The 26,558-nt window shown below is 45.9% G+C and overlaps 1 long non-coding RNA gene across 1 annotated transcript; it reads right to left on the reverse strand.

The window, feature by feature from the left end:
* Positions 1–695: 695 nt before the first annotated feature.
* LOC138641425 (uncharacterized) lies at positions 696–25,678 on the reverse strand. The gene is made up of 4 exons (XR_011313828.1): positions 25,415–25,678; positions 25,190–25,333; positions 24,951–25,110; positions 696–2,572 (listed from the first exon to the last, which is right to left on the reverse strand). It is a non-coding gene; the product is annotated as an uncharacterized lncRNA (long non-coding RNA).
* Positions 25,679–26,558: the final 880 nt, after the last annotated feature.

Consider the following 26,558-nt stretch of genomic DNA (forward strand, 5'->3'; position numbering starts at 1 on the left):
GTTGTTACGCGAGGTTGATACCAAGAGGTCACTTTGTAGACAAAATCTAGAGGAAGTGGGTGGTCAAAATACTAGCTAAGGTCAGAGAACAGGAGTAGTAAGAGAACCCAGTTCTCCTCAAAATGCCCACTTCCTGTTTTTGACAGGTGCCCCGCCCCTTTTTGATACCTTCTAACATTAAGCCTGCCCCACTTCGGGTCTTATCCCCTCCCCTCTCCTCCCCATTCGCTGCCCACTCTCCGCCCCTCTGTGTGTCAATATCTGTTACATCAGTTCCGTGCCCGCCCCGTAAGCCACCCTGAGAGTGTCAATACCTGTTAAGTCAGTTCCATTCCCGCCCCGGAAACCACCCTGTTCAGCCGCTGTTACGTCCCCCATGACCACCCATTCGCCACCCATCTTGTGAGCTTATGTGTCAGTCCTTGATAGGTGGAGAGATCAAGTCCGCCCCACTTCCTGTCTAAACCTCTCCAGTGTAACAAAACATGTCTTGACATGTTCTGTGACAGAAGGCAGTCCCAGGATCCCAAGGGTTAATGACAGCGGGCTGTAGTGTTCATAACCCACCAGGGTGTGTAAGAACACTTGTCAAGACATGTTTTGTGAGAGAAGGCAGCCTCAGGATCCTGTGACAGATGGTTATAATGTGCATAATAATGACATAATAAAAAAAATCAAAGCGTACTTCACGGCATTGTTTAAAAAATAAAATACATTTATTGTAGCTTCACGTAGAGGTATACACAAATCAAGAAATTTAAAATAAATGTAAAAAGATCTAAAACTACAACGATATACAAACAAGCCTGTAGGTTACAATACAGTCATTTCAAAGTTAATATTTACAAAGTTAACCACGCGCCTGGCGACAGCGGCGAGATTCTCTTTTTCGGCAGCAAACGACCTCTAGTGTCCGGAGTTCAGGTAGCGAGTACTTGTGATATTTTTTTGAAGGGGTTTGACTGGGTGCTCAACATCGTTTTTAATTCGTTCAGAGCGGCTCTGGTCATATGGTGACCGATCACGGACGAAGGTATGTTTAATTCGGCCATAGCCCTCATAAAAACGTCCCATCCGTGTGGAGCGTTCTTTTTGGTTAGTCCGTGAGTTTGCAGAGTGGTCCATACAAGGTCCAACAAATAGGGTCCGGGAACGACGGAACCCTTGTTTTCAAATTCACCTTTCTCAGTCCATGTAACAATATCTTTGTGTTACAAGAAGCTGCTGCTTAGTATATCGGCATTTTTTTGGAAACGGGGTTGATGTCTTCTATAAGCTTGGGGGAAGAGGGCCGTATCTGTATTTCAGCCGCTGGTGATGGTGATTGTTCGCCATCAGGAGGGATCACAAGATTTAAATGCGTAAGTTCAGAAACGTCACGTTTAGCATGCAGCAAACTTCTCTGTAGTATTTTGGTGCACCTTTTAATCTTACATCGTCAGGAAAATCAGTACGTCGTAGAATGGCGCCGATTTCGTCGTTTAACCTTTGGAGGGTCGTCTGACGTACGATAGGCCCAGACGTGCCGATGTTTTTTAGTCTGTTACTCTCATGTGCTGGAACCAAGTACAATTTCTCCGCATGTTCCATCATCTACCGGTTATTAAACTAGTTATTAGCGGTATAGCTATTGCTAGAAGCGGTCCTATGAAACCTCCAGACTGATTCAGCAGATGTTGTTTTTTCCAAATGGACACGTTTTTGTCACTCAGATTTCTTATAGCTCTACGCCCCTTCTGTAATATTTTTCTTTGGTGCTCTTTGAGAGGAAGCCGTCCTTTCAGAATATTGAGAGCTATTTCCGCGATGGCAGTGACTAAATCTCTGCCGGTGGTCTTCAGAATAAACTTTCTCTCCGACGAGGTTGCTTTCATCAGCTTTTTCAAGAGACCCCAGTTACGGCTCTTGTATAGCATCTTCGAAAGCTTCTAAGAAGAAACACGAGTTCCTCTGGTGCATCTGCCGGGCTAGCGTGACAATATGTATTTTATCGCGGGGGTTCTTAAATAGAACCATGTACTTGGTATTCAAGGTGATGGTTCTACTCTTTTTTCCCCTGACAAAAAACATTTTGAACCAAATAGAATAGGCTCAAGCTTCTATGATGAACGTACTTAGTAAACGCTTTTTCCAGTTCTGAATTAAAGCTAGCAGCCTCCATGAGATCGTCCACCACTGCCATGTTGATCTTGTCAGGTGGGAATAGTTCATCATCTACAAATGTCTGCGGCAAACCTTCGATAAAACGAATACTGGAGAAGGAATGACTCAGTTCATCATACATTTTTTGGCAGCAAGAATAAAATCAAACAATATTATCAGGTTTGTGAGATAAATGTGTCGTTGCGTGAGCTAAAATCTATTTGACAAAATAGGATTTTCCAGAGTTAGAAGGGCCCGCTAGAATGCACAAGAAGGGGTGCTGTAACCGTGGGTCCATGATGTTGAATGTTTAAGAACTGTGGCGCGGCTGTGTAAATTCCAGAGCACGTTTCTCTTTATACGTCACGACTTTGTCTATAGCTACGCTTTGGTCGCTTGATGGTGCTGTAGTCTGTATGGTATTCTGCACCTGTAGCGGAGATAAAGGGACATCAGTTGTTTGAAGAAAAGGGGAATTCAGCTCTAATAACCATAGGGTAAAGAAGTAAAGTTATCAAACAAATGCCTCTTGGTATAGACGCAGCGTTGACTTTTGCATAGGGGTCGAATTACAATGTCTCAGTACTTTTTGACCCGCACAATATCATTCTGCTCTACGACGAGCGTCTTTTCATTTTCGGGAACTGTAGAGGAAGTGTAAGCTAACACTAAATCTTTTAGACTCTCAAAATTGATAATGCCGGCGTTAGCGATATTAAGGGTTATGCCTTTCACTTTAAAGACCGTGTCACCCGTGTTTAATTTGTAGCCGTAAGTTTTTGGCCCGGCGGATACAAATTCTGTGATGTGACGCCACGGGGGTATTTTGCTGGTGAGTTCACCCAGGTAGTCTGCTAAGGGTGGCTGCCACTAGCCATCACGACTTGCAAAAATGACGGAGTCCGTGTCATGGTAGAAACACCGCTCTTGCAATTTGTCTAGAAGGGTGTACAATTCTAAGCGCGCATAAGCTGTCATGAAGCATGCAATGAAAATGTTGATGTTTTTGTTGGCGGTGCGGTGTTCATTTGTGTATCTACAATGGACAGTCGCCGTATCATCACTGATAAAGTTTAACTCTGAAACCTCATAGTACGGGAGAAAGGCATACTCAAAGAGTTCATCAGCGTTGTTCACGACACTGATGGTAGGTAGATTAGAGCGCTGTGCAAACTTACCCCATAAAGAGTTTAAGAATAGTTTAGCGATTTGTCTTTTAGCTGAATTTGGCTCTATATGATCGAGGTCTAACTTTATACCTTTTTTTTCAAGATAGGCGGCTACATAGTCTTTTTTCATGGTATCGTCCGTGCACCACACGGGATAACCCGTGGCTTCCTGTTTGTGTCTAAGATGTAAATCGATGTATTGTGCAAATAGATCGGTCATCGTCTCCTCAAAATGCCACACCTCGTAAATGTGTGCGAGCCTGTAACCCTTCTCCGCCGCCAATTCTAACTCTATCGTGCACCACGTACCCATCAGTGCCCCCTCTTGTACGTACTCTACGCCATAATAGCTAGCAGCTGGCATAGGACCTACATACAGTAGGTCTGATTTTCATCAGTGTTAAAAAAAATGTGGAAAGTGACCCTTAGCGCCTGAAAATCCCATAGCTTGTGGCAACTTACTGAGCTTCATGGGAATGAAATTTAAAGAGTCGATGAATCTCATGTCTAAATCGGGTAATGATACGCGCACAAGATGACTGCCTTGTGCTATCATGTTGACATGTAGCTTCTCACGGATCAGCTCTTTAATGATAAAATAGGAATCGTATTGAGCCGCATTGTGAGCTATAAAAGTGTAGCCTACATATCCTCCCATTGTAAAAAAATGTACAAAATCAGTAGTACACGTTTTATCCTCAAACTCCCAGCTAGATACCCCGTGCAAATCCATGGCAAAAACATAATTGGGCCGGTGCATTCCCGTCTCTTGCGTACATTCAAAATAGTAAAAAATGTATCGTTCCGTAGATTTCTTTGGCATATAGTGCTGCATGTAACATAGATGATTATCGAATCTGTTCACTGGAACGACGCAAATGGTGCATTATACACCGACGCAGCGGTGTTCGTAATCTGCAGTTTGGGGCACGTAACGATAGCATCGCTCACAGAAAAATTTAGGTTTACAAAATGACCAGTCAGTCTCAGCGAGACTTCTGTGGAGTTCTAAGCAACTCGCTGAACGACAAAATACACGACAGCGGAGGCATTTCAGTTGTTCTGCAACTGTATCAGCGCAATCCGCCCTCTGACACGCAGCGCAAAAGTATTGACAAGAGTGATTATTTTTGTGATGAAATGCAGAACTGCACTTTTCACAAAAGATTTTCACTCCTATGAATCCTTTTATATTTTTTATTCCGTAAAATGATTTTCATGATGCAGAATATATAATATTTTGTCTGTGAGTTCTTTATCCGTGTGAAAATAGCGCCAGTCTCCCTGACAAAAGTATAGAACTTTAATGGTAACGTTCAAATATGTCTCAAACGCGCTAATGTTGCTAAAGCTCACTAGTTGATCGTCGGGTAGTATCAAATTTCTGTGCAACTCCACCGCACTTTTCATTAAATCAGCGTCAGGCGTGTCTTCTTCAGCCAGTAAAGCATAGAGAGATGCTGCCAAACACTGATTAGAACCGTAATTGTTAAAATCAAACAACATTTGGTGTTTCTGATGAATAATTTGCTTGTAAACTATAGATCTCAGTCATCTGCATTTTATACCTCCCCGTCTATTCCTCACGATGCTTACTATTAACCCCTTCCCGACCCATGACGCCACGTAGGCGTCATGAAAGTCGGTGCCATTCCGACCCATGACGCCTATGCGGCGTCATGGAAAGATCGCGTCCCTGCAGATCGGGTGAAAGGGTTAACTCCCATTTCACCCGATCTGCAGGGACAGGGGGAGTGGTAGTTTAGCCCAGGGGGGGTGGCTTCACCCCCTCGTGGCTACGATCGCTCTGATTGGCTGTTGAAAGTGAAACTGCCAATCAGAGCGATTTGTAATATTTCACCCATTATAACGGGTGAAATATTACAATCCAGCCATGGCCGATGCTGCAATATCATCGGCCATGGCTGGAAATACTAATGTGCCCCCACCCCACCCCTCCGATCGCCCCCCCACCCCCCCGATCTGGCCGGTACACTGCTCCGGCTCCCCTCCGTCCAGTGCTCCGCTCCCCCCCGTGCTCGTGCCCGCTCCCCCCGTGCTCCAATCACCCCCCCGTGCTCCAATCACCCCCCCTGCACTCCGATCCACCCCCCCCTGTGCTCCGTTCCACCCCCCCGTGCTCCATTCCAGCCCCCCCGTGCTCCGTTCCACGCCCCCCGCGCTCCGTTCCACCCCTCCCGCGCTCCGATTCCCCCCCCCCGTGCTCCGATCCCCCCCCCCGTGGTCCCCCCCCACACCCCATCATACTTACCGATCCAGCCGTGGTCCCGTCCGTCTTCTCCCGGGCGCCGCCATCTTCCAAAATGGCGGGCGCATGCGCAGTGCGCCCGCCGAATCTGCCGGCCGGCAGATTCGTTCCAAAGTGCATTTTGATCACTGAGATATAATCTATCTCAGTGATCAAAATAAAAAAAATAATAAATTACCCCCCCCCCCCTTTGTCACCCCCATAGGTAGGGACAATAAAAAAATAAAGAATTTTTTTTTTTTCCACTGTTAGAATAGGGTTAGGGGTAGGGGTAGGGTTAGGGTTAGGGGTAGGGTTAGGGTTAGGGGTAGGGTTAGGGTTAGGGGTAGGGTTAGGGGTAGGGTTAGGGGTAGGGCTAGGGGTAGGGTTAGGGGTAGGGTTAGGGGTAGGGTTAGGGTTAGGGCTAGGGTTAGGGTTAGGAATGTGCACACGTATTCTGGTCCTCTGCGGATTTTTCCGCTGCGGATTTGATAAATCCGCAGTGCTAAACCGCTGCGGATTTATGGCGGATTTACCGCGTTTTTTTCTGCGCATTTCACTGCGGTTTTACAATTGCGATTTTCTATTGGAGCAGTTGTAAAACCGCTGCGGAATCCGCACAAAGAAGTGACATGCTGCGGAATGTAAACCGCTGCGTTTCCGTGCAGTTTTTCCGCAGCATGTGTACAGCGATTTTTGTTTCCCATAGGTTTACATTGAACTGTACACTCATGGGAAACTGCTGCGGATCCGCAGCGTTTTCCGCAGCGTGTGCACATACCTTTAGAATTAGGCTATGTGCACACGGTGCGGATTTGGCTGCGGATTCGCAGCAGTGTTCCATCAGGTTTACAGTACCATGTAAACATATGAAAAACCAAATCCGCTGTGCCCATGGTGCGGAAAATACCGCGCGGGAACGCTGCGTTGTATTTTCCGCAGCATGTCAATTCTTTGTGCGGATTCCGCAGCGTTTTACACCTGTTCCTCAATAGGAATCCGCAGGTGAAATCCGCACAAAAAACACTGGAAATCCGCGGAAAATCCGCAGGTAAAACACAGTGCCTTTTACCCGCAGATTTTTCAAAAATGGTGCGGAAATATCTCACACGAATCCGCAACGTGGGCACATAGCCTTAGGGTTAGGGTTGGAATTAGGGTTGTGGTTAGGGTTAGGGGTGTGTTGGGGTTAGTGTTGTGGTTAGGGGTGTGTTGGGGTTAGGGTTGTGATTAGGATTATGGCTACAGTTGGGATTAGGGTTAGGGGTGTGTTGGGGTTAGTGTTGGAGGTAGAATTGAGGGGTTACCACTGTTTAGGCACATCAGGGGTCTCCAAACGCAACATGGCGCCACCATTGATTCCAGCCAATCTCGTATTCAAAAAGTCAAATGGTGCTCCCTCACTTCCGAGCCCTGACGTGTGCCCAAACAGTGGTTTACCCCCACATATGGGGTACCAGCATACTCAGGACAAACTGCGCAACAATTACTGGGGTCCAATTTCTCCTGTTACCCTTGTGAATCTAAAAAAATGCTTGCTAAAATATAATTTTTGAGGAAAGAAAAATGATTTTTTATTTTCACGGCTCTGCGTTGTAAACGTCTGTGAAGCACTTGGGGGTTCAAAGTGCTCACCACATATCTAGATAAGTTCCTTGGGGGGTCTAGTTTCTAAAATGGGGGGTCTCTACTGTTTAGGCACACCAGGGGCTCTGCAAACGCAACGTGACACCCGCAGACCATTCCATCAAAGTCTGCATTTCAAAAGTCACTACTTCCCTTCTGAGCCCCGACGTGTGCCCAAACAGTGGTTTACCCCCACATATGGGGTATCCGCGTACTCAGGAGAAACTGGACAACAACTTTTGGGGTCCAATTTCTCCTGTAACCCTTGGGAAAATAAAAAATTCTGGGCTAAATAATTATTTTTGAGGAAAGAAAACGTATTTATTATTTTCACGGCTCTGCATTATAAACTTCTATGAAGCACTTGGGGGTTCAAAGTGCTCACCACACATCTAGATAAGTTCCTTTCAGGGTCTAGTTTCCAAAATGGGGTCACTTGTGGGGGGTTTCTACTGTTTAGGCACATCAGGGGCTCTGCAAACGCAACGTGACGCCCGCAGAGCATTCCATCAAAGTCTGCATTTCAAAACGTCACTACTTCAATTCCAAGCCCCGGCATGTGCCCAAACAGTAGTTTACCCCCACATATGGGGTATCACCGTACTCAGGAGAAACTGGACAACAAATATTGGGGTCAAATTTCTCCTGTTACCCTTGGGAAAATTAAAAAATTCTGGGCTAAATAATTATTTTTGAGGAAAGAAAACGTATTTATTATTTTCACGGCTCTGCATTATAAACTTCTATGAAGCACTTGGGGGTTCAAAGTGCTCACCACACATCTAGATAAGTTCCTTTGGGGGTCTAGTTTCCAAAATGGGGTCACTTGTGGGGGGTTTCTACTGTTAAGCCACATCAGGGGCTCTGCAAACGCAACGTGACGCCCACAGAGCATTCCATCAAAGTCTGCATTTCAAAACGTCACTACTTCACTTCCGAGCCCCGGCATGTGCCCAAACAGTGATTTACCCCCACATATGGGGTATCAGCGTACTCAGGAGAAACTGGACAACAACTTTTGGGGTCAATTTCTCCTGTTACCCTTGGGAAAATAAAAAATTGCAGGCTAAAAGATCATTTTTGAGAAAATAATTTTTTTTTTTATTTTCATGGCTCTGCGTTATAAACTTCTGTGAAGCACTTGGGGGTTCAAAGTCCTCACCACACATCTAGATTAGTTCCTTTGGGGGTCTAGTTTCTAAAATGGTGTCATTTCTGGGGGATCTCCAATGTTTAGGCACACAGGGGCTCTCCAAACGTGACATGGTGTCCGCTAATGATTGGAGCTAATTTTCCATTTAAAAAGCCAAATGGCGTGCCATCCCTTCCGAGCCCTGCCGTGCGCCCAAACAGTGGTTTACCCCCACATATGGGGTATCAGCGTACTCAGGACAAACTGGACAACAATATTTGGGGTCCAATTTCTCCTATTATCCTTGGCAAAATAGGAAATTCCAGGCTAAAAAATCATTTTTGAGGAAAGAAAAATTATTTTTTATTTTCATGGCTCTGCGTTATAAACTTCTGTGAAGCACCTGGGGGTTTAAAGTGCTCAATATGCATCTAGATAAGTTCCTTGGGGGGTCTAGTTTCCAAAATGGGGTCACTTGTGGGGGAGCTCCAATGTTTAGGCACACAGGGGCTCTCCAAACGCGACATGGTGTCCGCTAACAATTGGAGCTAATTTTCCATTCAAAAAGTCAAATGGCACGCCTTCTCTTCCGAGCCCTGCCGAGTGCCCAAACAGTGGTTTACCCCCACATATGAGGTATCGGCGTACTCGGGAGAAATTGCCCAACAAATTTTATGATCCATTTTATCCTACTGCCCATGTGAAAATGAGAAAATTGAGGCGAAAAGAATTTTTTTGTGAAAAAAAATTACTTTTTCATTTTTACAGATCAATTTGTGAAGCACCTGAGGGTTTAAAGTGCTCACTAGGCATCTAAATTAGTTCCTTGGGGGGTCTAGTTTCCAAAATGGGGTCACTTGTGGGGGAGCGCCAATGTTTAGGCACACAGGAGCTATCCAAACGCGACATGGTGTCCGCTAACGATGGAAATAATTTTTCATTCAAAAAGTCAAATGGCGCTCCTTCCCTTCCGAGCCTTACCATGTGCCCAAACAGTGGTTTACCTCCACATGTGAGGTATTGGTGTACTCAGGAGAAATTGCCCAACACATTTTAGGATCCATTTTATCCTGTTGCCCATGTGAAAATGAAAAAATTGAGGCTAAAAGAATTTTTTTGCGAAAAAAAAGTACTTTTTCATTTTTACGGATCAATTTGTGAAGCACCTGGGGGTTCAAAGTGCTCACTATGCATCTAGATAAGTTCCTTGGGGCGTCTAGTTTCCAAAATGGGGTCACTTGTGGGGGAGCTCCAATTTTTAGGCACACGGGGGCTCTCCAAACGTGACATGGTGTCCGCTAAAGAGTGGAGCCAATTTTTGATTCAAAAAGTCAAATGGCGCTCCTTCCCTTCCAAGCCCTGCCGTGCGCCAAAACAGTGGTTTACCCCCACATATGAGGTATCAGCGTACTCAGGACAAATTGGACAACAACGTTCGTGGTTCAGTTTCTCCTTTTACCATTGGGAAAATAAAAAAATTGTTGCTAAAAGATAATTTTTGTGACTAAAAAGTTAAATGTTCATTTTTTCCTTCCATGTTGCTTCTGCTGCTGTGAAGCACCTGAAGGGTTAATAAACTTCTTGAATGTGGTTTTGAGTACCTTGAGGGGTGCAGTTTTTAGAATGGTGTCACTTTTGGGTATTTTCAGCCATATAGACCCCTCAAACTGACTTCAAATGTGAGGTGGTCCCTAAAAAAAATGGTTTTGTAAATTTCGTTGTAAAAATGACAAATCGCTGGTCGAATTTTAACCCTTATAACTTCCTAACAAAAAAAAATTTTGTTTCCAAAATTGTGCTGATGTAAAGTAAACATGTGGGAAATGTTATTTATTAACTATTTTGTGTCACATATCTCTCTGGTTTAACAGAATAAAAATTCAAAATGTGAAAATTGCGAAATTTTCAAAATTTTCGCCAAATTTCCGTGTTTATCACAAATAAATGCAGAATTTATTGACCTAAATTTACCACTAACATGAAGCCCAATATGTCACGAAAAAACAATCTCAGAACCGCTAGGATCCGTTGAAGCGTTCCTGAGTTATTACCTCATAAAGGGACACTGGTCAGAATTGCAAAAAACGGCAAGGTCTTTAAGGTCAAAATAGGCTGGGTCTTGAAGGGGTTAATTTCAAGCAGTCATCTGCGATGCACTCGATGTTGCTTTGCAAGGCGTGGCCCACGGCATTTAGGAAGGCAGTCGCGTCAAAATTATCTCTACATTGTTTAAAACCATAGACTGGGTTTAGTCTACCGTCCCCTTCTAATCTTAATTGTATAAAGTCGCCCGGGTCGATATCCCTCATGATCCTATCCAGTAACGTTTGAATAGAACCGTGTATGATCTCTAAACTTTCTTCAAAGGATCGTATACGGTCTAAATTCACAAATCTAAAATGGTCGATATACTGATAGGCGTTGAGGTTACTCATCTGCCTACGAACGTGAAATAAGTGTTCCAAAAATGGTGAATGCTCGCCTATGCCTGGTGTATGAGGCGGTGAAAACTGTGACGCCGCACCTTGGCGGTCTTCGCTCGAGATTTCAACGACGGAGACTGTAGGTGTCTCCGCTGCTGAATTCTGCGGCACGTCTGGGAATTGCAAATCTATCAAGGATTCGCGATCTGTTGCCTCAGTGACGGCGGTCGGTGAAATCTGAAGAGTTGTAGTGTTCTGTGGGGTTAGCGCTTGTGTAACGTGTGTTGAGCTAATAGCAGAGCGTTTTACCCTATTCTTTAGTTTTTTCACCTCTTTAACGTACGTTTAGCGTTTGTTGTATTTTTAGTACAACGTTTTATGACGCGTGTTTTATTGAAAAAGCCTTTACGCGGGGGTCTGCATTTCATACCGCGACCCATCATGCCTAGTCATAATGTACGAGCCCTCGGCAGGTTTTTAACGGCTTCAACAGCCTCAGTGTACAGAGGCTCTAAAGCCATTATTTCTGAAATGGATGCTCTATCCGGGCGCTGGGCGGACAGTTCTTTACAGCGATCCAGCAGGTAAGCTAAATGATTGTGCGCGTTGATAAGTGTCATGGTGTGACTAGAGTTGAGCGACCTTGACCTTTTTAGAGTCGAGCCGGGTTTCGCGAAACCCGACTATCTCAAAAGTCGGGTCGAGTGAAATCGGCCGATTATGACGTAAAGTCGGGATCGACCGAAACACGAAACCCAATGCAAGTCAATGGGGCAGCATAGTCGGCAGTGAGTGGGGGCCAGGAAAACACCTAGAGTGCCCATTTTAATGTCAAAACCATCCATTCTTCTTAATGAAGCTTGTCAAGCGTAATTTACCTTATAATAATTGGAAGGCATTTGAAATTGGGGGTTATTTGGCTAAAGTTGTGGGGGGTAGGGCTGGTTCAAGTAATTAGTGGGCCCAGGAAATCTGGACCACGTCACGGCAGTGGAGCAGGGAGAGGTAAGTATTTCAACTTTGCAAGTGCTGTGAACCTGAGCAAGCAGGGGGGGCCCACTCGTTGGCATTGGCACTGGCACAGGGCCCCTCAAAGTACAGCGGTGTGTTTGCACGGCGGGGGCGCCTCCCACCGGCAGCAACACTTTTGTGTACCATGAGAGGCCCTGTGCCAGTGACGTCGCCAACTAGTATTCCTCCCCCTACCTGATGAAGGAACCTGCACTTTCATCTGCACCTTCCTGTTTGTCCCCGTGTAAGGTGGTATGGTATGCGGGAAGGGGGACCTGACTTTCAGCAGGGTCACAATCTTGCAGTGTAGCGTGCACGGGAAATGTTGCGTTATGGGTCAATGTACCAGCAGACTCATCTATCACTGGCTGGGCAATGGGCAGGATGAGGAGGAAACACAGATATAGGCCCAAAGAATAAAGTGGGCTAAATGCAGTTCAAAATTGGTAACACAGGACTAATCAGGGGGCATTGCAGTGGAGGACAACTGGAATGAGAGGCTGACACAGAGAGTAGGCCCAAATCAGTAAGTAGTCGAAATGCAGTTCAAAATTGGCAACAGTAGTAAACAGGCGGCACAGCTTTGTTCAGTGGAGGAGAACAGCAAGGAGTGGCAGACACCGATAGTAGGCCCCAACCCAACTAGTAGGCCAAATGCAGTCTAACATTAACAACTACTTAACGAGTGCCTGAAAACGGAATTTCAGGACAGGAAACCAGGAGAACAGCAAGGAGCGGCAGACACCGATAGTAGGCCCCAAACCAACTAGTACGCCAAATGCAGTTGTTCCGTTTAACCACAATTTAATGAGAGCCTGAAGATAGAAGTTCAGGAAAGGCAACCTGGAGAACACCTTGGAGTGGAACACACCATCTCTCTACACCCCATACCCAATTTGTAGGTCTAATGCAGCGTAGTTTCCAACAACTACTAAACGAGAGCATGATGATCGAAGCATTGGCGAGGAAACCTGGGGAACACCTTGGAGTGGAACACACCATCTCTCTACACCCCATACCCAATTTGTAGGCCTAATGCAGCGTAGTTTCCAACAACTACTAAACGAGAGCATGATGATCGAAGCATTGGCGAGGAAACCTGGGGAACACCTTGGAGTGGAACACACCATCTCTCTACAGTGGAACACACCATCTCTCTACACCCCATACCCAATTTGTAGGCCTAATGCAGCGTAGTTTCCAACAACTACTAAACGAGAGCCGGAAGATTGAAGCTCAGGAAAGGCAACCTGGAGAACACCTTGGAGTGGAACACACCATCTCTCTACACCCCATACCCAATTTGTAGGCCCAATGCAGCGTAGTTTCCAACAACTACTATTCGAGAGCCGGAAGATCGAAGCAATGGAGAGGAAACCTGGGGAACACCTTGGAGTGTAACACACCATCTCTCTACACCCCATACCCAATTTGTAGGCCTAATGCAGCGTAGTTTCCAACAGCTACTAAACGAGAGCCGGAAGATCGAAGCAATGGAGAGGAAACCTGGGGAACACCTTGGAGTGTAACACACCATCTCTCTACACCCCATACCCAATTTGTAGGCCTAATGCAGCGTAGTTTCCAACAACTACTAAACGAGAGCATGATGATCGAAGCATTGGCGAGGAAACCTGGGGAACACCTTGGAGTGGAACACACCATCTCTCTACAGTGGAACACACCATCTCTCTACACCCCATACCCAATTTGTAGGCCTAATGCAGCGTAGTTTCCAACAACTACTAAACGAGAGCCGGAAGATTGAAGCTCAGGAAAGGCAACCTGGAGAACACCTTGGAGTGGAACACACCATCTCTCTACACCCCATACCCAATTTGTAGGCCCAATGCAGCGTAGTTTCCAACAACTACTAAACGAGAGCCGGAAGATCGAAGCAATGGAGAGGAAACCTGGGGAACACCTTGGAGTGTAACACACCATCTCTCTACACCCCATACCCAATTTGTAGGCCTAATGCAGCGTAGTTTCCAACAGCTACTAAACGAGAGCCGGAAGATCGAAGCAATGGAGAGGAAACCTGGGGAACACCTTGGAGTGTAACACACCATCTCTCTACACCCCATACCCAATTTGTAGGCCTAATGCAGCGTAGTTTCCAACAACTACTAAACGAGAGCCGGAAGATCGAAGCAATGGAGAGGAAACCTGGGGAACACCTTGGAGTGTAACACACCATCTCTCTACACCCCATACCCAATTTGTAGGCCTAATGCAGCGTAGTTTCCAACAACTACTAAACGAGAGCATGAAGATCGAAGCAATGGAGAGGAAACCTGGGGAACACCTTGGAGTGGAACACACCATCTCTCTACACCCCATACCCAATTTGTAGGCCTAATGCAGCGTAGTTTCCAACAACTACTAAACGAGAGCATGATGATCGAAGCATTGGCGAGGAAACCTGGGGAACACCTTGGAGTGGAACACACCATCTCTCTACAGTGGAACACACCATCTCTCTACACCCCATACCCAATTTGTAGGCCTAATGCAGCGTAGCTTCCAACAACTACTAAACGAGAGCCGGAAGATCGAAGCTCAGGAAAGGCAACCTGGGGAACACCTTGGAGTGGAACACACCATCTCTCTACACCCCATACCCAATTTGTAGGCCCAATGCAGCGTAGTTTCCAACAACTACTAAACGAGAGCATGATGATCGAAGCATTGGCGAGGAAACCTGGGGAACACCTTGGAGTGTAACACACCATCTCTCTACAGTGGAACACACCATCTCTCTACACCCCATACCCAATTTGTAGGCCTAATGCAGCGTAGTTTCCAACAACTACTAAACGAGAGCCGGAAGATCGAAGCAATGGAGAGGAAACCTGGGGAACACCTTGGAGTGTAACACACCATCTCTCTACACCCCATACCCAATTTGTAGGCCTAATGCAGCGTAGTTTCCAACAACTACTAAACGAGAGCCGGAAGATCGAAGCAATGGAGAGGAAACCTGGGGAACACCTTGGAGTGTAACACACCATCTCTCTACACCCCATACCCAATTTGTAGGCCTAATGCAGCGTAGTTTCCAACAACTACTAAACGAGAGCATGAAGATCGAAGCAATGGAGAGGAAACCTGGGGAACACCTTGGAGTGGAACACACCATCTCTCTACACCCCATACCCAATTTGTAGGCCCAATGCAGCGTAGTTTCCAACAACTACTAAACGAGAGCCGGAAGATCGAAGCTCAGGAAAGGCAACCTGGGGAACACCTTGGAGTGTAACAAACCCTCTCTCTACACCACGGAAGGGCTGATTCTTAGGAAGGAGGGCTGTCGGAAAGAAGCAGGGCGCGTCCGAGGGTGATTATATTCTTATTAGGTATATACTCACCCTCGGACGCGCCCTGCTTCTTTATTTGTAATGAATGTTTATTTGCAATGTGGTTTTGACTTACTCTATTTTTTTGGTAAATAATGATTTTATTATTTTCATTGTTTTGCATCTTCTTGGCAATAATATAAAGAAGACGCGACAGGACAACACTCGGTGGATGCCATATCTGTGTTTAAAATTGAAAAAACCTTTCAGTTAACTACTTGCAGGAGAAAGTTATTGTAGCTGGTGGCCAATTTTAGTACTGTACCAGATTTTTGTTGTATGTGTTTGTTTTTAATGTTAAAATGTCTGCATTTGATATCTCTCCAGAATTTTCTTTTTTATAAGCAAAATACTTATTTTTATATTTTCTGATGTTGATTCCAGGGGTACACGGGCAGCAGTGGTGTGGTCAGTGGAGGCCTAGTGGAAGGAGTGACCGCAGACAGGCATCGAAGGCCTAAAATAATAACACATGGCTGTAGGCAATTTTAAATTGGTTCCAGGGGTACACGGGCAGCAGTGGTGTGGTCAGTGGAGGCCTAGTGGAAGGAGTGACCGCAGACAGGCATCGAAGGCCTAAAATAATAACACATGGCTGTAGGCAATTTTAAATTGGTTCCAGGGGTACACGGGCAGCAGTGGTGTGGTCAGTGGAGGCCTAGTGGAAGGAGTCACCGCAGACAGGCATCGAAGGCCTAAAATAATAACACATGGCTGTAGGCAATTTTAAATTGGTTCCAGGGGTACACGGGCAGCAGTGGTGTGGTCAGTGGAGGCCTAGTGGAAGGAGTGACCGCAGACAGGCATCGAAGGCCTAAAATAACAACACATGGCTGTAGGCAATTTTAAATTGGTTCCAGGGGTACACGGGCAGCAGTGGTGTGGTCAGTGGAGGCCTAGTGGAAGGAGTCACCGCAGACAGGCATCGAAGGCCTAAAATAATAACACATGGCTGTAGGCAATTTTAAATTGGTTACAGGGGTACACGGGCAGCAGTGGTGTGGTCAGTGGAGGCCTAGTGGAAGGAGTGACCGCAGACAGGCATCGAAGGCCTAAAATAAAAAAATTGGGCTGGCTGTAGGCAATTTTAAATTGGTTCCAGGGGTACACGGGCAGCAGTGGTGTGGTCAGTGGAGGCCTAGTGGAAGGAGTGACCGCAGACAGGCATCGAAGGCCTAAAATAATAACACATGGCTGTAGGCAATTTTAAATTGGTTCCAGGGGTACACGGGCAGCAGTGGTGTGGTCAGTGGAGGCCTAGTGGAAGGAGTGACCACAGACAGGCATCGAAGGCCTAAAATAATAACACATGGCTGTAGGCAATTTTAAATTGGTTCCAGGGGTACACTGGCAGCAGTGGTGTGGTCAGTGGAGGCCTAGTGGAAGGAGTGACCGCAGACAGGCATCGAAGGCCTAAAATAATAACACATGGCTGTAGGCAATTTTAAATTGGTTCCAGGGGTACACGGGCAGCAGTGGTGTGGTCAGTGGAGGCCTAGTGGAAGGAGTCACCGCAGACAGGCATCGAAGGCCTAAAATAATAACACATGGCTGTAGGCAATTTTAAATTGGTTACAGGGGTACACGGGCAGCAGTGGTGTGGTCAGTGGAGGCCTAGTGGAAGGAGTGACCGCAGACAGGCATCGAAGGCCTAAAATAAAAAAATTGGGCTGGCTGTAGGCAATTTTAAATTGGTTCCAGGGGTACACGGGCAGCAGTGTTGTGGTCAGTGGAGGCATAGTGGAAGGAGTGACCGCAGACAGGCATCGAAGGCCTAAAATAATAACACATGGCTGTAGGCAATTTTAAATTGGTTCCAGGGGTACACGGGCAGCAGTGGTGTGGTCAGTGGAGGCCTAGTGGAAGGAGTGACCGCAGACAGGCATCAAAGGCCTAAAATAATAACACATGGCGGTAGGCAATTTTAAATTGGTTCCAGGGGTACACGGGCAAAAGTGGTGTGGTCAGTGGAGGCCTAGTGGAAGGAGTCACCGCAGACAGGCATCGAAGGCCTAAAATAATAACACATGGCTGTAGGCAATTTTAAATTGGTTCCAGGGGTACACGGGCAGCAGTGGTGTGGTCAGTGGAGGCCTAGTGGAAGGAGTGACCGCAGACAGGCATCGAAGGCCTAAAATAAAAAAATTGGGCTGGCTGTAGGCAATTTTAAATTGGTTCCAGGGGTACACGGGCAGCAGTGGTGTGGTCAGTGGAGGCATAGTGGAAGGAGTGACCGCAGACAGGCATCGAAGGCCTAAAATAATAACACATGGCTGTAGGCAATTTTAAATTGGTTCCAGGGGTACACGGGCAGCAGTGGTGTGGTCAGTGGAGGCCTAGTGGAAGGAGTCACCGCAGACAGGCATCGAAGGCCTAAAATAATAACACATGGCTGTAGGCAATTTTAAATTGGTTACAGGGGTACACGGGCAGCAGTGGTGTGGTCAGTGGAGGCCTAGTGGAAGGAGTCACCGCAGACAGGCATCGAAGGCCTAAAATAATAACACATGGCTGTAGGCAATTTTAAATTGGTTCCAGGGGTACACGGGCAGCAGTGGTGTGGTCAGTGGAGGCCTAGTGGAAGGAGTGACCACAGACAGGCATCGAAGGCCTAACATAACAAAAATGTCAATACAATGGTATTGTCAGTGGCAGGCATTGAAGGATGTCAGCGCATAGACTAAACATTGGTGGAGCTGTGAGATAATTTTGCAAGTGGTAGAGCACTGTTTGAGCTGGGGTGGGGGGAAACTGTCTTGTGGCCGGCGGTACAGGCCCAGGGCCCCTCATATTACAACGGTGTGTCTGACGTTGGGTGCGCACCACCACCGCCAGAGACACTTTATTGTACTAGGAGGGACCCAGTGGCAGTGCCGTCGACCAAAAGCGGGCTCACCCACCTCTTCAGACAAACTGCACTCTCACGGGTGCTGTCGCCAAGTGTCGATACCACGGCCCCGTGTGGGGAGTTTGGCCATTTAGTGAGGTGTAAACATGTCGTATGCTGGACAATCAGGTGCAGAAAATTACGAGATTGGAAAAGGCATTCAGAATAGTCCACAGGCAAGACCTTTTCATAGGAAAGCTAGGTGTCAGCCGGGCAAGGTGGGGCAAAAGATTTCGAAATCCAGTTGTGGTTCATTTTAATGAAGGTTAGATCATCTACATTTTGGGTAGCCAGACGAGTCCTTTTTTCTGTTAGTATTGAACCTGCAGCACTGAATACTCTTTCTGATAGGACACTAGCTGCCAGGCAAGCAAGCTCCTGCAATGCATATTCTGCCAATTCTGGCCAGGTGTCTAATTTTGATGCCCAGTAATCAAATGGGAATGACGGTTGAGGGAGAACATCGATAAGGGATGAAAAATAGTTTGTAACCATACTGGACAAATGTTGTCTCCTGTCACTTTGAATTGATGCTGCAGTACCTGTCCTGTCTGCGGTCATAGCAAAATCACTCCACAACCTGGTCAGAAAACCCCTCTGGCCAACGCCACTTCTGATTTCTGCCCCTCTAACTCCTCTGGTCTGCTGGCCCCTGCAGCTCGTGTGAGAACGATCACGGGCGCTGTGTGCAGGGAATGCCAGAAGCAAACGGTCAACAAGAGTTGATTGTTTGGTTGCTAATATTAGTTCCAAGTTCTCATGTGGCATTATATTTTGCAATTTGCCTTTATAGCGAGGATCAAGGAGGCAGGCCAACCAGTAATCGTCATCATTCATCATTTTAGTTATGCGTGTGTCCCTTTTGAGGATACGTAAGGCATAATCCGCCATGTGGGCCAAAGTTCCAGTTCTCAAATCTGCGGTTGTGCTTGGTTGAGGGGCAGTTTCAGGCAAATCCACGTCACTTGTGTCCCTCAAAAAACCAGAACCCGGCCTTGCCGCGCCACCAATTTCCAGTGGCCCCGGAAAAGCTTCCTCATTAAAAATATAATCATCCCCATCATCCTCCTCGTCCTCCTCCTCCTCTTCGCCCGCTACCTCGTCCTGTACACTGCCCTGGCCAGACAATGGCTGACTGTCATCAAGGCTTTCCTCTTCCTCAGCTGCAGACGCCTGATCCTTTATGTGCGTCAAACTTTGCATCAGCAGACGCATTAGGGGGATGCTCATGCTTATTATGGCGTTGTCTGCACTAACCAGCCGTGTGCATTCCTCAAAACACTGAAGGACTTGACACATGTCTTGAATCTTCGACCACTGCACACCTGACAACTCCATGTCTGCCATCCTACTGCCTGCCCGTGTATGTGTATCCTCCCACAAAAACATAACAGCCCGCCTCTGTTCACACAGTCTCTGAAGCATGTGCAGTGTTGAGTTCCACCTTGTTGCAACGTCTATGATTAGGCGATGCTGGGGAAGGTTCAAAGAACGCTGATAGGTCTGCATACGGCTGGAGTGTACGGGCGAACGGCGGATATGTGAGCAAAGTCCACGCACTTTGAGGAGCAGGTCGGATAACCCCGGATAACTTTTCAGGAAGCACTGCACCACCAGGTTTAAGGTGTGAGCCAGGCAAGGAATGTGTTTCAGTTGGGAAAGGGAGATGGCAGCCATGAAATTCCTTCCGTTATCACTCACTACCTTGCCTGCCTCAAGATCTACAGTGCCCAGCCACGACTGCGTTTCTTTCTGCAAGAACTCGGACAGAACTTCCGCGGTGTGTCTGTTGTCGCCCAAACACTTCATAGCCAATACAGCCTGCTGACGTTTGCCAGTAGCTGCCCCATAATGGGAGACCTGGTGTGCAACAGTGGCAGCTGCGGATGGAGTGGTTGTGCGACTGCGGTCTGTGGACGAGCTCTCGCTTCTGCAGGAGGACGAAGAGGAGGAGGAGGGGGTGCGAACGGCTACAGCCAATTGTTTCCTAGACCGTGGGCTAGGCAGAACTGTCCCAAACTTGCTGTCCCCTGTGGACCCTGCATCCACCACATTTACCCAGTGTGCCGTGATGGACACGTAACGTCCCTGGCCATGCCTACTGGTCCATGCATCTGTTGTCAGGTGCACCTTTGTGCTCACAGATTGCCTGAGTGCATGGACGATGCGCTCTTTAACATGCTGGTGGAGGGCTGGGATGGCTTTTCTGGAAAAAAAGTGTCGACTGGGTAGCTCGTAGCGTGGTACAGCGTAGTCCATCAGGGCTTTGAAAGCTTCGCTTTCAACTAACCGGTAGGGCATGATCTCTAACGAGATTAGTCTAGCTATGTGTGCGTTCAAACCCTGTGTACGCGGATGCGAGGCTAAGTACTTCCTTTTTCTAACCATAGTCTCATGTAGGGTGAGCTGGACTGGAGAGCTGGAGATCGTGGAACTAACGGGGGTGCCGGTGGACATGGCAGACTGAGAGACGGTGGGAGATGGTATTGTTGCCACCGGTGCCCTAGATGCAGTGTTTCCTACTACGAAACTGGTGATTCTCTGACCCTGACTGCTTTGGCCTGGCAAAGAAACCTGCACAGATACTGCAGGTGGTGCGGAAAATGGTGGCCCTACACTGCCGGAAGGGATGTTGCGTTGCTGACTAGCTTCATTGGCCGAGGGTGCTACAACCTTAAGGGACGTTTGGTAGTTAGTCCAGGCTTGCAAATGCATGGTGGTTAAATGTCTATGCATGCAACTTGTATTGAGACTTTTCAGATTCTGTCCTCTGCTTAAGGTAGTTGAACATTTTTGACAGATGACTTTGCGCTGATCAATTGGATGTTGTTTAAAAAAATTCCAGACTGCACTCTTTCTAGCATCGGATACCTTTTCAGGCATTGCAGACTGAGCTTTAACCGGATGGCCACGCTGTCCTCCAACAGGTTTTGGCTTTGCCACGCGTTTTGGGCAAGATACGGGCCCGGCAGATGGAACCTGTTGCAATGTTGATGCCTGCTGCGGCCCCTCCTCCTCCGCTTCAGAACTGCTGCCGCCTGCACCCTGTTCCCCCAATGGCTGCCAATCGGGGTCAAGAACTGGGTCATCTGTTACCTCTTCTTGTAGCTCGTGTGCAACTTCGTCTGTGTCACCGTGTCGGTCGGTGGTATAGCGTTCGTGATGGGGCAACATAGTCTCATCAGGGTCTGATTCTTGATCAGCACCCTGCGAGGGCAATGTTGTGGTCTGAGTCAAAGGACCAGCATAGTAGTCTGGCTGTGGCTGTGCATCAGTGCACTCCATGTCAGATTCAACTTGTAATGGGCATGGACTGTTAACTGCTTCACTTTCTAAGCCAGGGACGGTATGTGTAAAGAGCTCCATGGAGTAACCCGTTGTGTCGCCTGCTGCATTCTTCTCTGTTGTTGTTTTTGCTGAAGAGGACAAGGAAGCGACTTGTCCCTGACCGTGAACATCCACTAACGACGCGCTGCTTTGACATTTACCAGTTTCACGAGAGGAGGCAAAAGAGCTAGAGGCTGAGTCAGCAAGATAAGCCAAAACTTGCTCTTGCTGCTCCGGCTTTAAAAGCGGTTTTCCTACTCCCAGAAAAGGGAGCGTTCGAGGCCTTGTGTAGCCAGACGACGAACCTGGCTCCACAGCTCCAGACTTAGGTGCAATATTTTTTTTCCCACGACCAGCTGATGCTCCACCACTACCACTACCCTCATTACCAGCTGACAATGAACGCCCCCGGCCACGACCTCTTCCACCATACTTCCTCATTGTTTTAAAAACGTAAACAAACTAACGGTATTTGTTGCTGTCACACAAATTACACGGTGAGCTATAACTTCAGTATGATTTAGCTACCCCTTTACAGGTGAGTGAGACCACAACGAAAATCAGGCACAATGTTACACACTCTGTTGTTGGTGGCAACAAATGAGAGAGATGCCACACACGCAGGACTGTCACTGAAGCACAAATGTAAATATTAATCTCCCACTGATTTGATTTTTTTTTTTTTTAAGGGAGACTTTAGGGAAAAAAAATAATAGAATAAAATGATTTTTTCAGGAAGAATTTAGAAACCAAATAAAATAAAATGATTTTTTCAGGGAGAATTTAGAAAACAAATAAAACAAAAAAAGGCTTTCTATGGCCCACTGAGTGAGAGATGACGCACACAGGAGTCAGGAGTGACACACAAGCCCAGAGGCCAATATTTATCTCCCACTGATTGATGTAGTGATTTTTTCAGGTAGATTTTGGAACCCAAATCAAGCTAAAAAAAATAATAGGCTTTCTATGGCCCACAATTGGAGAGAGAGAGAGAGATGGCACACCCAGGAGTCAAGACTGGCACACAAGCAGAAAGGGCAATATTAATCTCCCACTGATTTGTTGTTTTTTTTGTTTTTTTTTCAGGGAGACTTTAGGAAAAAAAAAATAGAATAAAATGATTTTTTCAGGAAGAATTTAGAAAACAAATAAAATAAAATGATTTTTTCAGGGAGAATTTAGAAAACAAATAAAACAAAAAAAGGCTTTCTATGGCCCACTGAGTGAGAGATGACGCACACAGGAGTCAGGAGTGGCACACAAGCCCAGAGGCCAATATTTATCTCCCACTGATTGATGTAGTGATTTTTTCAGGTAGATTTTGGAACCCAAATCAAGCTAAAAAAATAATAGGCTTTCTATGGCCCACAATTGGAGAGAGAGAGAGAGATGGCACACCCAGGAGTCAAGACTGGCACACAAGCAGAAAGGGCAATATTAATCTCCCACTGATTTGTTTTTTTTTTTTGTTTTTTTTCAGGGAGACTTTAGGAAAAAAAAATAGAATAAAATGATTTTTTCAGGAAGAATTTAGAAACCAAAGAAAATAAAATGATTTTTTCAGGGAGAATTTAGAAAACAAATAAAACAAAAAAAGGCTTTCTATGGCCCACTGAGTGAGAGATGACGCACACAGGAGTCAGGAGTGGCACACAAGCCCAGAGGCCAATATTTATCTCCCACTTTTTTTTTTTGTTCCAGGGAAAATTTATAAACCCAATAAAAAAAATAATAAATATGCTTTCTATGGCCCACTATCTGAGAGACAGAGAGAGATGGCACGCTTAGGACTGGCACACAAGCCCAAAGGCCAATATTAATCTCCCTTTTTTTTTAAGGGAGAATTTATAAAACCAAAAAAAAATAAATAAATAGGCGTTCTATGGCCCACTATTTGTGAGAGAGATGGCACGCTCAGGACTGGCACACAAGCCCAGAGGCCAATATTAATCTCCCACTTTTTTTTTTTTTTCCAGGGAAAATTTATAAACCCATTAAAAAAATAAAAAATAAATAGGCTTTCTATGGCCCACTATCTGAGAGAGAGAGATGGCACGCTTAGGACTGGCACACAAGCCCAAAGGCCAATATTAATCTCCCTTTTTTTTTAAGGGAGAATTTATAAAACCAAAAAAAAATAAATAAATAGGCTTTCTATGGCCCACTATTTGTGAGAGAGATGGCACGCTCAGGACTGGCACACAAGCCCAGAGGCCAATATTAATCTCCCACTTTTTTTTTTTTTTTCCAGGGAAAATTTATAAACCCATTAAAAAAAAATAAAAATAAATAGGCTTTCTATGGCCCACTATCTGAGAGAGAGAGATGGCACGCTTAAGACTGGCACACAAGCCCAAAGGCCAATATTAATCTCCCACTGATTGATTTATTGATTTTTTCAGGTAGAATTTAGAACCCAAATAAAGCAAAAAAAAAAAAAAAATTGGCTTTCTATGGCCCACTGAGTGAGTGATGATGCACACAGGAGTCAGGAGTGGCACACAAGCCCTGAGGCCAATATTTTTCTCCCACTGATTGATGTAGTGATTTTTTCAGGTAGATTTTAGAACCCAAATCAAGCAAAAAAATAAATAGGCTTTCTATGGCCCACTGAGTGAGAGATGACACAGACAGGGATGGCACTCTAGCAGAAATGTCAATCTTAATCTCCCACAAAAAAAAAAAAAACAGGGAGTGTCCTTCAATTACTATCTCCCTGCAGTAATCTCAGCCAGGTATGGCAGGCAGCAATAAGGAGTGGACTGATGCACAAATTAAATAAAAAGTGTGTACAAACCAAAAAGATAGCTGTGCAGAAAGGAAGGAACAAGAGGATTTGTGCTTTGAAAAAAGCAGTTGGTTTGCACAGCGGCGTACACACAGCAATGCAGCTATCAGGGAGCCTTTTAGGGCAGCCCAATGAGCTACAGCGCTGAGGGGGAAAAAAAAAAATGTAGCTTCCACTGTCCCTGCACACCGAAGGTGGTGTTGGGCAGTGGAAATCGCTACAGCACAAGCGGTTTGGTGGTTAATGGACCCTGCCTAACGCTATCCCTGCTTCTGACGAAGCGGCAGCAACCTCTCCCTAAGCTCAGATCTGCAGCAGTAACATGGCGGTCGGCGGGAACGCCCCTTTATAGCCCCTGTGACGCCGCAGACAGCAAGCCAATCACTGCAATGCCCTTCTCTAAGATGGTGGGGACCAGGACCTATGTCATCACGCTGCCCACACTCTGCGTTTACCGTCATTGGCTGAGAAATGGCGCTTTTCGCGTCATTGAAACGCGACTTTGGCGCGAAAGTCGCGTACCGCATGGCCGACACCGCACAGGGGTCGGATCGGGTTTCATGAAACCCGACTTTGTCAAAAGTCGGCGACTTTTGAAAATGTTCGACCCGTTTCGCTCAACCCTAGGTGTGACTGTATAGGTTGTCAAATATTCTTTTTACGTCTAGGGGCCATTGTTTGTACGCTGATATACTATCTCGAGTTTTCAGCTTTTTATGTTTTTTTGGGCGTGTTGTGGAGTTACGTGGACGTTTCTGAACTTTGAGCTTATGTGTTGTAGCTATAGTGTCACAAACCCGTAATACATTTGGTTCATTACTCACTGCCACTGGCTTACCTGAGGTTCCTGCAGCTCATGTTTCAGAATCATGGGATGTTGAGGTTCCTGCACTTATATTTCCACTTTTGACAGATCTACTTTTTGGCCTTGAATGAAATGAGCTACTTGCGGCTTTTCGCTGTTTCAACGTCTGATCCTGTCAAATCGATGATGGTCTCTGAAATAAATAACCGATGATTTACCACACATCTGCACGCTCTATTGCAGAGCACAGTGTCATTTGTGGTTGAAATTACCTTCAATAGATGTTGTCAGGTACGTAGGGCTCCAGGTATCTCGGTCTGTGAATGAATATAGCGGTTGTACTGTACAAGCTTCATCGTCGCTGGTGGTGACGGCCGGCAGGTCATGGTCAGAGCCTGTACAGTCTATGAAACTCTCTGAAATAGATAGACATCAAATTACAACAAAACTGCACAAAGTAATGTAGAGTACAAAGAGTTTTTTGTTACCGGACTTACCATACATAGGGGGGTTGTGTATATCAAAGGCACGAGGTGCGAGACCCGAGAGGACTTACGGAGGATCTTCGGCTAGCTTGAAATTGTCCTGGTACCACTCAGCCATCACTTCAGCGTCCAATTGCTGCAATTCGGTCAATAGTTCCTGTGAGTCGGGGTATTGCGAAGCTTCCGCTAACTCTGAATTAACATGACGGACCCCAGAGACCGTTTTACGTTGCATTTCAGCCATCAGACACTGTAGAGCTACATGACATTCCTCTACCACCTCTGCCTCTAGGAACATAGGTTTTAAAATAAAATAAAAGCATGTTAGGTATCCCCTCGTCCTATAACTACATTTTCACGCATTCCCTCTAAAACTTTGCTTACTTAGCTGGCTGTAAGTGAGTTGCTCTTCGTCGATGACGTGATCGTTAAAACTAGGGTTTATCTGTAACAAACGCATAACGTCATACAGTATATAGCAACAAAATAGACGCATAAACTATAAAATACGTACAATAATTGCAATTAAAAATAATATACAAGCCGTAATAATGGTGACAATCACACATTCAATATAACATCATACAGTATATAGCAACAAAATAGATGCATAAACTATAAAATACTTACAATAATTACAATTAAAAAAATATACAAGCCGCAATAATGGTGACAATCAGACATTCAGTATCAAATAATCATTATACAGCCCATGGATACGCTAACAGATACTCACATTGACGGTTCTGATAATCTGACTGAAGAGCCAGTTCCGGTATATATATGCACGGTTGACTATGTCACGTGAGCAGTTTTTGAGTCATGCAAAAAATTGTAATCTAGGGCTGGAAAAAGTCAAGCCATTACCAGTTTTACCATGTATAACTATAATTTGTATTGATTGATGTGACTAGATAATGTTCTTACCCTCAGGATATATGCCTGTGACTAGATAATGTTCTTACCCTCAGGATATATTCCTACTGATTATACTGTACAGTCGCAAAACTACATTCCTATTTGTTTTTGCAGTCCACGGGTTTAAAGGGAACCTGTCACCTGAATTTGGCGGGACTGGTTTTCGGTCATATGGGCGGAGTTTTCGGGTGTTTGATTCACCCTTTCCTTACCCGCTGGCTGCATGCTGGCCACAATA

This window comes from Ranitomeya imitator, chromosome 6 (genome assembly GCF_032444005.1).
Source record: "Ranitomeya imitator isolate aRanImi1 chromosome 6, aRanImi1.pri, whole genome shotgun sequence".
NCBI lineage: Eukaryota > Metazoa > Chordata > Amphibia > Anura > Dendrobatidae > Ranitomeya > Ranitomeya imitator.